Consider the following 11242-nt stretch of genomic DNA (forward strand, 5'->3'; position numbering starts at 1 on the left):
TATGTTTTTCTTTTTTGTTCTGCAGCAGCGACACAACACTACTCACAGAAATGTCTTCCTGAAACTCACATTCAACACTGTTTTCTGATTTGGGATTTCTTCATTCAAAAACACTTTTAGTTCACTCTCAGGACGTCTGCAGCTCCTCCAAAAGTCTTCAGATGTCTTAAATTCAATGTAAGTCATGACATGGTCTTATTTGCACGGTTCTTAACGCTCTTGAAAAACCTGGAAAAGCCGTGAAATTTGCAAATAACAACTTCCAGACCTGGAAAAGTTTGAAAACTAAATATACCCTGAAAGTTTCAAAAAGTCCTGAAAATCTGTTTAATAGATCTGTTTGATGACACAGGATGTGTTCAAGAAACATCAGACATTTGAGAATCCAAGGATAATTTCTGTTTTTACAGTTTTTTGCTGTAATGTAATTTTTAAAGAAAAGATTTTCTTTACAATTCAAAAAAATAGTTTACAGAAAACCTTTTTTTCTAAAGAGGTAAAAAGTCTTCTTAAAAGTCTTCAAGTTTTTAAAAGGAAAACAAACTGCCAGAAAAACAATCACCAATATTGTTTTTCTTTAAAAATTGTCAAAAAGAAGAAAAAAAATCAACAATCTTTAAAGAAAAATGGCAACATTTTTGTTGTAGAAAAAAAAGCCATTTTTTTTCTTAAAAATTGTCACATACTTTTATTGAAAGAAAAAAATCAATTTTTCTTTCTTAAAAACATCACAAAAAAACCCAGATTTGTTTTCTTTAGAAATAGCCTAGAAATAATCATTTAAAAAAAGCCCAAATGTCAGTCGTTGATTCGGAGAATGCAGGGTCTTTTTTATGGATTTTTTTTAGGGTCAAATGTGTATGAACCTGTAACATTTTATCTCCTTTAATTTATCCGTCTTTCGATTTCTTTTTGTCAAAGTGAGTCGAGCTCTTCTGTGGGAAAGACATTAGAGATCGTTAAATCTGCTCACTGAACCCGAAACTTTTTTATTTTCTATTTGCACTTAACTCGACAGAATGTAGAGGAACTCGTCTTTAATGAGCAGAGTCCCTCATCAGCCCTCCTGCCTGGGGCCACGTACGTATATTCAACGGACCTGCAAAGCTTAAAAAAGCAAAGAGCTGATTTGCGGTATGAAAAATAAAACTCACGGTGATATTGGATATGCATACAGCTGTGTTTACTGAACTTTGGCTGGTTTTTGTGTTTGAGTGCACGAATGTCTGCAGCTCATAGAGACAGAGAGAAAAAGGACTGAGCAAATGACACAATGAAAATTCAAAATATAAATAAATATTATTATAATATATAATACTGCATGTACATGATAATGAATAAAGAAATGATACTTTAACATAAAATAAAAATCAAAGGAAGAAATAAATAAAAGAGACAGTTTTCTCTATAAATGTTCTGTGTAAATGGTTAAAAAATAACAAATGGACATAAAATAAAACACCATTTAAACATTATAAATGTAGGGGCATCATTATTTATGTATGTATTTATTTATTTAGTTTTATTCATTCAACATTTCTTACTCCGTTAAATGATATTCACAGCAAGAGAACACAAAAACAAAGGATTATTAAATCAAAAGTGCAGATATTATTGATCATTAGGGACAAAGCTGCACCGCAGACCAAATAACTGCAATCCTAAATGATCGAAATAAATCAGCTGGTGTTAAAACTCTTGAATTTAACCCTGAAATGATAATTAACTTGTTCAGAAGTCTTACAGGCGTCACCACCAGTTATAATGGATGTTTTTGATGTTTTAGCTGTAAATTATTAAACAGGCTCCATTAAATATGAGATAAAAACGCAGATAAAATGCATGTGACAGTATTAAGCTCGAACACGGTGATGTTTTCCGTGTGTCGAACAGAAGCTGTGCAGCAGAAACAGCCTCTGCGTGTAGCTGCAGCGCTGATCCAGCAGGTGGCAGCTTCATTTAAGGCAAAGCAGCTGCACTCACCTGGCTCTGCTCTTTTCACTAAGCCAATAAATATCACAATAATTAGATTAAAAACACTTCTCCTCCTCATACTACCACCAATAACAATAATAATAATGATGTGAATTATAGTAAAAATTCTACTACTACCACTACTACCAATAATAATGTCAGTCACAATGCTACTAAGACTACTACTACTAATGCCTATTTTAATGTTAATAATAGTAAAAACCGTTCTCCTCATACTGCTATTACCACTACCACCAATAATAATAGCGATGTTAATTATAGTAAAAATTCTACTACTACCACTACTACCAATAATAATGTCTATAATAATGTTAATAACAATACTACTACAACTATTACTACTAATGCCTATTGTAATGTTAATAATAGTAAAAATACTGCCACTACCTCTACTACTAATAATGTCAATAACAATACTACTACGACTACTACTACAAATGTCTATTAGTAACATTACAATAGACATTTACTGCTACCACTAATAATGTCTATAATAATAATAATATAATTAATAATGTTAATAACAATGCTACTATGACTACTACTACTATTGTCTATTGTAATATTAATAATAGTAAAAATGCTGCTACCACTAATAATGTCTATAATAATAATAATAATAATAATAATATAATAATAATAATAATAATAATATAATTAATAATGTTAATAACAATAAAAATTCTACTACATAATACCTTTTTTGGATGTTTATCAGATTTTAGGATGTGTTTCGTATTTTAGGACATTTTAAAGGATTTTAGGACTTTTCTGGGATTTGGGGATTTTTAGTCCCTGCTTTGAATGGCCACTGTTGTTTCGTCTTTATTCACAGTCTGTTTGTGTGAAAAGTCTTATACGAATAAAGTCTGATCCGTTGATTTCCAGGAAAAAGATACGGAGCGTGTGAACGAACCTGCTGTGACAAACGCCGCCGAGTCTTAAAACGGCAACAGCGAGACTTCAGGTTTCAGCACCGGCTTCGCCGACATGCACCCGTTCGCGTGAACGGCTGTGCGGATTCTCTGACCGTTTTTCTGACGGAAACGTGTTTCAGACAGTCACGGTTTGAGTCTCAGCTCACGTTTTTTTGTTTGTGATGCACGACTTCTGTTTGGAGGCTGACGTCACCGTTGTTCGCTCATTTTTTACCACACCGAACGTGAAACGAGACGGCCGCAAAGCGACGACACTCAGCCTGCTCTGTTTGAGGGCCCCAAAATGACGAGAGGTCGGGGGCCAATCACGGCGGCCCCGTACGTGTTTCAGGATTTTAAGACACTCACCTAATTTCATCCAATTCTTAGCATTTAGGCCATTTCTTGTATTTTAGGAAATTTATTGGATTTTAGGATGTTTCCAGGATTTTTGGACATTTTCCATGATTTGGGGGGAATTTTTGGACATTTCTAGGATGTTAGGACATATCTTGGATTAGTACGTTTCTAGGATTTCGGACGTTTTTTGGATTTTCGGATGTTTATCAGATTTTAGGATGTCTTTCAGATTTTGGGACATTTCAAGGATTTTAGGATGTTTCTCCGATTTCAGGACATCTGTCAGATTTGGGAGCGTTTCTGTGATTTCAGGACATTTGTCAGATTTTTCGGAGAGTTTTCTCTGATTTCAGGACATCTGTCAGATTTGGGAGCGTTTCTCTGATTTCAGGACATTTGTCAGATTTCGGAGAGTTTCTCTGATTTCAGGACATTTGTCAGATTTCGGGGAGAGTTTCTCTGATTTCAGGACATTTGTCAGATTTGGGGAGAGTTTCTCTGATTTCAGGACATCTGTCAGATTTGGGAGCGTTTCTGTGATTTCAGGACATTTGTCAGATTTCGGAGAGTTTCTCTGATTTCAGGACATTTGTCAGATTTCGGAGAGTTTCTCTGATTTCAGGACATTTGTCAGATTTGGGAGAGTTTCTCTGATTTTAGGATGATATAAAATAATAAGTGCAGCCCGGTGATCACTGAGAACGAGAAGATGCATTTGAAGTGATCGCACAGATAGTGTGTTGAAGTTCGGACTCAGGTGACTCCGAGAGGTTGAACACGTGATTATTAATTTGCAGGAACGTGTGATCAGCAGCAGCTGCTCGGGTTCAGTCCAACGAGTCGTCAGAGGAAGAAACGATATATATTCCTGCTCGACTCTCAATCCGAGAGGAACGTTGTCTGAGATTACAGTTTGGGGAATAATTACTCTGTCAGAAGCAGATCACATACGCCTCCACTTCTTTAACATATTAGTAAAGAGAGAGAGAGAGTGTGTGTGTGTGTGTGTGTGTGTGTGTGTGTGTGTGCCTGCCGGGGTGGACACATCCTTCAAATGAAACACTAGACAGGTGTCTGGAAAAAACCTGCTGCCAGGTCTGCACTTTCACCATCCGCTCGTCCCCTTCCTTCCTCCTCGGCCCGTCAGTCACTTCGCTCGCTCTGTTTTTCTCCACCGACGCCTCCGAGCTCGTTCTGAACTTTCTCTCGGTGTCACGCCAGATTTCTTCTTGTGGCGTTTCTCCCTCACTGTCAGCTTACAGCCCGAGGGCCAGATCTGGCCCCTGACGGGGCCCCTGTCGGCCCCCCAAACCGTTTTCTAAGTGACAGTAAAAGTAAAGTGACGGAGTCAGTCGCTGTGAGTAGTTTTCGTCCGTTAGTATAAATAAGGTGTCAGAGTGAGTAAACGGCATCAACACACAGCGAGTATCAGAAATAATCCAGAGGATCCTGCAGGAACACTCTGAGTTTCAGTCCGGCTGCAGATGAATTCGGTTTTTTCCGTCTTTAGACGTCGTGCTTTTCGGGTTTCAAACGTGATTTCTCTCATCTTCTCGATGTATGTGAGTGTTAATATAAATGTGAGTAAATGTGTTATAATTTTCAGCTGAAGCGGTTAAACAGATTCCTGTTTAATTCGTTAAAGTTAAAGAAACGTTTCTGATTTCTAAAATGTTTTCTTCCTCAAAGAAGTTTTTCTCATTTCGTTTTTTTAAGAGTAACATTGTCTCTCCCTCTCTCTGTCTCTCTCTGTCTCTGTCTGTCTCTGTCTGTCTCTCTCTCTCTGTCTCTGTCTGTCTCTCTCTCTGTCTCTCCCTGTCTCTCTGTCTCTCCCTGTCTCTCTCTCTGTCTCTCTCTCCCTGTCTCTCTCTGTCTCTGTCTGTCTCTCTCTGTCTGTCTCTCTCTGTCTCTCTCCTGTCTCTCTCTGTCTCACTGTCTCTCCCTGTCTCTCTGTCTCTCTGTCTTTCTCTGTCTGTCTCCCTGTCTGTCTCTCTCTCTGTCTCTCTCTCCTCTGTCTCTGTCTCTCTGTCTGTCCCTCTCTCTGTCTCTCTGTCTGTCTCTCTGTCTGTCTCTCCCTGTCTCTCCCTCTCTCTCTCTGTCTCTCTCTGTCTCTGTCTCTCTCTGTCTGTCTCTCTCTCTGTCTGTCCCTCTCTGTCTCTCTGTCCCTGTCTCTCTCTGTCTCTCTGTCTGTCCCTGTCTCTCTCTGTCTGTCCCTCTCTCTCTGTCTGTCCCTGTCTGTCTCTCTCTGTCTGTCCTCTCTCTGTCTCTCTCTGTCTCTCTCTCTGTCTGTCCCTCTGTCTCTCTCTCTGTCTGTCCCTGTCTCTCTGTCTGTCTCTCTCTGTCTGTCCCTGTCTCTCTCTGTCTCTCTGTCTCCTCTCTCTCTGTCTCTCTCTGTCTCTCTCTGTCTGTCCCTGTCTCTCTCTCTCTGTCTGTCTCTCTGTCTCTCTGTCTCTCTGTCTCTCCGTCTCTCCTGTGGTTTGAATGTAACTGTAGATCTGCCGAGTGGACGGAGATTTCCCCTCAAACTGCCGGTGAGCCAATCACACGAGCAGGATGACGGGCGCTCCCTGAAGGGACCAATCATCAATCAGTCTCCGTGACATCGGCCCAGTGACCCGCCATCCGTCAGAGAGAGCGAGAAAGACAGAAAGAGATTGAGAGAGAGGAGGTGAAGAAGAATGATTTATTTATTTTCAGGCTTTACGTCTTTTTCTTCTTCTTTTCTTCTTTCTAAGAAAAACTGCCGAAAGATTTTATGAAAGAAAATGAATCTGATGAAGAGAGGGGGCAGAGAGAAAAGAGATGACAGAAAGACAAAAGACAGGATGAACACAGACGAAAACAAGAAGATAAACAAAACATACACAGAAGGAAAATAAAATAAAATTTGAGGAGAAAAAATGAGAAACATGAACGAGGGAAGAGAAAGAGGACGATGAAGAGATGTCATTATGTGTCTCTGTGGTCAGTTTGTCTCTTTGTAGTTACATTGTGTCTCTTTATAGCCTTTTTGTGTCTTTGTGGTCATTTTGTGTCTTTTTTGTAGTTATTTGGTGTTTCTTTGTAGTCCTCCTGTGTCTCTGAGGACATCTTGTGTCTCTTTATAGTTACTTTGTGTCTTTTTGCAGTCACATTGTATCTGTTTGTAATCACCGTGTAGTCATTTTGTGTCTCTTGTCATTTTGTGTCTCTGAAAAAAAATAGGAGAAACATGAACAGGGGAGGACAAAGCGGACGATGAAGAAAAGAGAAAGACAGGAGAGGACGGAGGACAAGTCAGCGGTGGTTAAAGAAGAAAAAAGGAGGCGAGTCGTCCGTCTTCATCCTCCATTAGCTGAGATCTCCATTATCTGCTGACGGATGGTCGTCAGGAGAGACGCCGGCCTCCGGAGGTCAAAGGTCACCGAGGTTCACCTGCAGACACTTTCCTCCCGTCGACTTCCTCCTCTGCGTCTCCTCCATCTTTATTCCCTCTCTCTCTCCTCCTCTCTTCATCTTTCCTCCTCCTCATCAGGTCACGTCAGATTCTGCCTCGTGTTTTCACTTTCTGAGTTCTCTGTTCATTTCTCTGAAGTCTGAAGCGTTTTGTCCTGAAAGCGTTTCTGATTATTCAGTAGATTGATACAATTTCAAGAATGAAAATCAAAGAATCAAAAGCTTGTCTCTTTGAGGTCATCTTGTGTCTCTTTGAGGTCATCTCTTGTCTCTTTGAGGTCATCTCATGTCTCTCTGAGGTTGTCCGTGTCTTTTTGAGGTCATATCTTGTCTCTTTGAGGTCATCCTGTGTCACTTTGAGGTCATCTTGTGTCTCTTTTCAGACATCTTGTGTCTCTTCAAGGTCATCTTGTGTCTCTTTGCAGTTAGCTTTTGTCTCTTTGAGGTCACTTTGTCTCTTTGCAGTCATCTTGTGTCTCTTTGCAGACATCTTGTGTCTTTTTGCAGACATCTTGTGTCTTTTTGCAGACATCATGTGTCTCTTTCAGTCAACTTGTGTCTCTTTGCAGACATCTTGTGTCTTTTTGCAGATATCTTGTGTCTCTTTACACACATCTTGCATCTCTATCTGCTCCATTTCTAATTTTCTCTCGTTCTGTCCCTCTGTCACTTTTTATTTTTTTATTTTTTTTTTTTTACTTTTTTCTGTCCTTCGGGGACATCTCTCACCAAGTTGGTTATTGCCTTTTTCGCCAAAGAAATCAATGCGGCCCTCTCTGCTCTGGACGGTTTCAGTGCAGACGTCTGAATGCAGCCCAAGAAAAGTGAGGTTGTTTCAGGCGTCAGAGGGTTAATTTCAGTAATTTATTGCAGTTTACAGTTACAGATTATGAGAGACGCCGCTCAGTGATGTGTCCAGTAGCTGCAGATGTGTCTCTGTGTCTGCTGTTATATGTTGGACGGACGGGGGGACACTTGATGAAAGTGGCGCGGTGAAGAGGCGGCAGGAGTTCAGGTGAAGTTCATCAGTGACTTTATGTAGGACAGCTTACAGGGGAGACGCTTTTTATCCTGCTCCTGGAGCCGCGTGCAGAGACCATCCACTCGTAACCTCGGAGATCAACACTCGTAGATCAACGCTAATGTACGGAGCGGTCCTCGGAGACACGGAGACGCTGCAGGGGGAGGACAGGGTGAGCAGGTTCAAAGCAGAGAGCCGAAGAGTGAGATAATGCTGCGTTCGAGTCCGCCGGGAATAACCGTCGAAAGAGCTTCAGCGGCTAAAAGCGTCGACTTGGAAGAGCGTTTGAACTCGTTTGAAGCGGCAGACTGCAGGTTTCTCTTTGTGTCGTAATTATTCGCAGCCGCCTCTACTCAACGTGCAGACACTCAGCCGGAGGTTTACGGTCTGAAGCTGCGCCTCTTATGTGGCTGCAGTGCATTCTGGGTGACCAGACACCTATGATCTGCCGGAAAAAAAAAGTTCATTGTGAAGATTCAAGATTAATTTTCGAGTTTATGGTCATTTCATCCATATCTGTGAGAGCACATACAGTGGAGCGAAATAACGTATCTCTGGACCAATGTGCAAAAACGCAAAAACAAGGAAAAGAAGACGCAACAGGAGAGGAGGGGAGATGAACAGAGGACACAAAAAATGGAGAGAAAAGAAGAAGAGGAAAAATGGAGAGATCAGTCCAAACTTTATATGGACAGGTAGAAAGGAAAGGAAAGGAGGAGAAAAGACAAGAGGAAAGAAAGAAGCAGGAAGAGACACAAAAAAGGAGAGGAAAGAAGAAAAAGGTAGGCGAACATGATAGGAGATAAAGAAGCAAAAACCAAGAGGAAAGACAAAGTAATGCATTTAAAGTTCATAAGGAAGAATAAAGAGGAAAGACAAAGATTGAGGAAAGATAAAAAATAGAAGAATAAAAAAGTAGGAAACAATAGGAGAAAAGTACAGGAGATAAATGACAAGAAGAAGGAAAAAAGGAGAAATCAGTTTAAGTTTCATATGGAGGAATAAAGACGAAAGGACGAGCTGCAGGATGAACAAGGATAGACATGAATGGAGAGGAAAGAAGGAAAAAGGTAGGAGAAAAGGATAGGAGATAAGGAGAGAAGGCGAAGAAGAGTCGGTGCAAAGTTCATGAGGAGGTGGAAACAGGAGGGATGGCAGGAGCAGGGAGGACAGAAGACAGATGGACGGGGTGAAGGTGAGAGGTCGGGAGCTGTCAGTCCGAGAGGAGAGAGAGCGGAACGACAGGAAGTCGTAGATTTTACAGGAGGAGAAACACATCAGCAGGTCGAGTCAGGTGGAGCGAGCAGATGTTTGAGGGCGGTAAAGGTACCTCTGATCTGTGGAGGTGAAATGAGGTCCGTAATCGGTAATTTATATACTTAGATAGATAGATAGATACATAGATATACTTTATTGATCTCAAAACTGAGAAATTGGGATGTAGCAGCGCCATGCAGTAAGAACAGAGAATAAAGAGCACACATTATTAACAGAATATAAAGGAATACGCTTAAAAAAACCCTAAAAAATACTACGAGACTGTACATATCTACATATATACATGTGTAAAGTGTGGAACAGTATCTGAAGAAATATAAATAAAAATAAAGTCAGCAGTGTACAGCAGACATGGAGCTAAGACCGGAGTTTAAAGCGCAGACGGAGGTGAGTTATTGTACAGGTGGATGGCTTGTGGCAGGAAAGATTTCCTGTATCTGTCCTTTCGACAGCGAAGCTGAATCAGTCTGTTGGAGAAGGTGCTCCGCTGTCGGTCCAGTGCGCGGTGGAGGGGGTGCTCACATACACCGCTTCTGCAGTGATTGTGTGGTAAGATCCAGAGGCCAAACTTCACCTTTTGCATCCACATGATACTAAGCTAGACGGCATTGTGTTAAAAAAAGGAGCACAGGTCCAACAAACCCCAAACTTTCATGCAGGAGTCCGGTGTTCTCTTCCTGCCTGAACGTGATATTTTTTTCTACGCCTCACCTCCTTCCTCTAATCCTAACCAGCCGTGCCAGCTTGTGTTGCCTTGTCTCTCTCTGTCTCTCTCTTTGAGGTTACTGTGTGTCTCTTTGAGGTCACCGTGTGTCTCTTTGAGGTCACCTTCTGTCTCTTAGAGGTCACCGTGTGTCTCTTTGAGGTCACCGTGTGTCTCTTTGAGGTCACCTTCTGTCTCTTAGAGGTCACCGTGTGTCTCTTTGAGGTCACCGTGTGTCTCTCTGAGGTCATCTCGTGTCCTTTTGAGGTCACCTTATGTCTCTTTGAGGTCACCTTATGTCTCTTTGAGGTCATCTGGTGTCTCTTAGAGGTCACCGTGTGTCTTTGAGGTCACCTTCTGTCTCTTTGAGGTCACCGTGTGTCTCTCTGAGGTCATCTGGTGTCTCTTTGAGGTCATCTTGTGTCTCTTAGAGGTCACTGTGTGTCTCTTTGAGGTCACTGTGTTTTCATTGTGGGAAAAAACTGAAGAAATAAATGCATCAAATCAAACTGTAATAATAATTTTGATGATATAGAAGACAGCATGTGATGACTTGGAGTAAGAACGTGTCACTTTTCTGTTCTGAGATCTGAAATCTTTTCTTGTCTTCAGGTAAGTTGAACACAAACTTTGCTGCAGATTTTTGTGGATTTGAAGTTGCCGGTGATTTCAGGTGACTCTCCCTCCACACGTCCGTCCTGAGCTGACTCGGCTCGGCAGTAATCTCTACAGAAATGTAGGCTCAGTCCACGGGCCGTCTCGGGGGATGGAGGTTATCCAGGGAGAGAAGAGAGGGAGAAGTTTTCCTCCGATTTTATAACGTGGGCGTCAGGGTCGCTCGCAAGTCGAACCAATCAGATTGGTGCATTTCTAGGTTGAGTTCCTCTAGAGTTTAATACGGTCAGGAGATGAAACTTTACAGCAGGAAAACAAAGAAAATCAAGCTGAATTCACCTGAACCGGCCTCCAAAGCATCAAACCAGGAGGAGGAGGAGGAGGAGGAGGAGGAGGAGGAGGAGGAGGAGGATTAAAGCCGGAGAGCAAAGCATTGATTCATTGATGGAGGACAGCAGAAAGGGGGGAGAGAGAAGAGAGAAGAAAGGGGGAAAGGTTCTGCCGGAGGGGAGAAAACACGATAAGTTCACATCAGGTGTTATATAACAACACTAATAATTCACCAGTGTCTGTTTCAAATGTGAAACATTTATCTGTCACATGGATTCAAACTCCTTACGCCGGCCTTCGAGCTCTTCTTCTGCTTCTTCTTACGTCTTCTTCTGGTCTTCTGGTCGTCTTCTTCTGGTCATCTGTGGCTTCTGGTTGTGGGTTTTGGGTTTGGAAATAACCCTCAGACTGTGCAAATGAAGGGGTTAAAGAAAATGTATGAAAATGGGAAAAATTTAATTTAAAATCTAACAAAAGAATAATTACTTGAAGATAAAATATATAAATACAAAAAAAGAATTTAACTAAATTAGTAATAAAAACAATACTTTGTAATAACAATACAACAGTAATTAAAAATTGTCATGT

This window comes from Plectropomus leopardus, chromosome 21, assembly GCF_008729295.1.
Source record: "Plectropomus leopardus isolate mb chromosome 21, YSFRI_Pleo_2.0, whole genome shotgun sequence".
Classification (NCBI taxonomy): Eukaryota; Metazoa; Chordata; class Actinopteri; order Perciformes; family Serranidae; genus Plectropomus; species Plectropomus leopardus.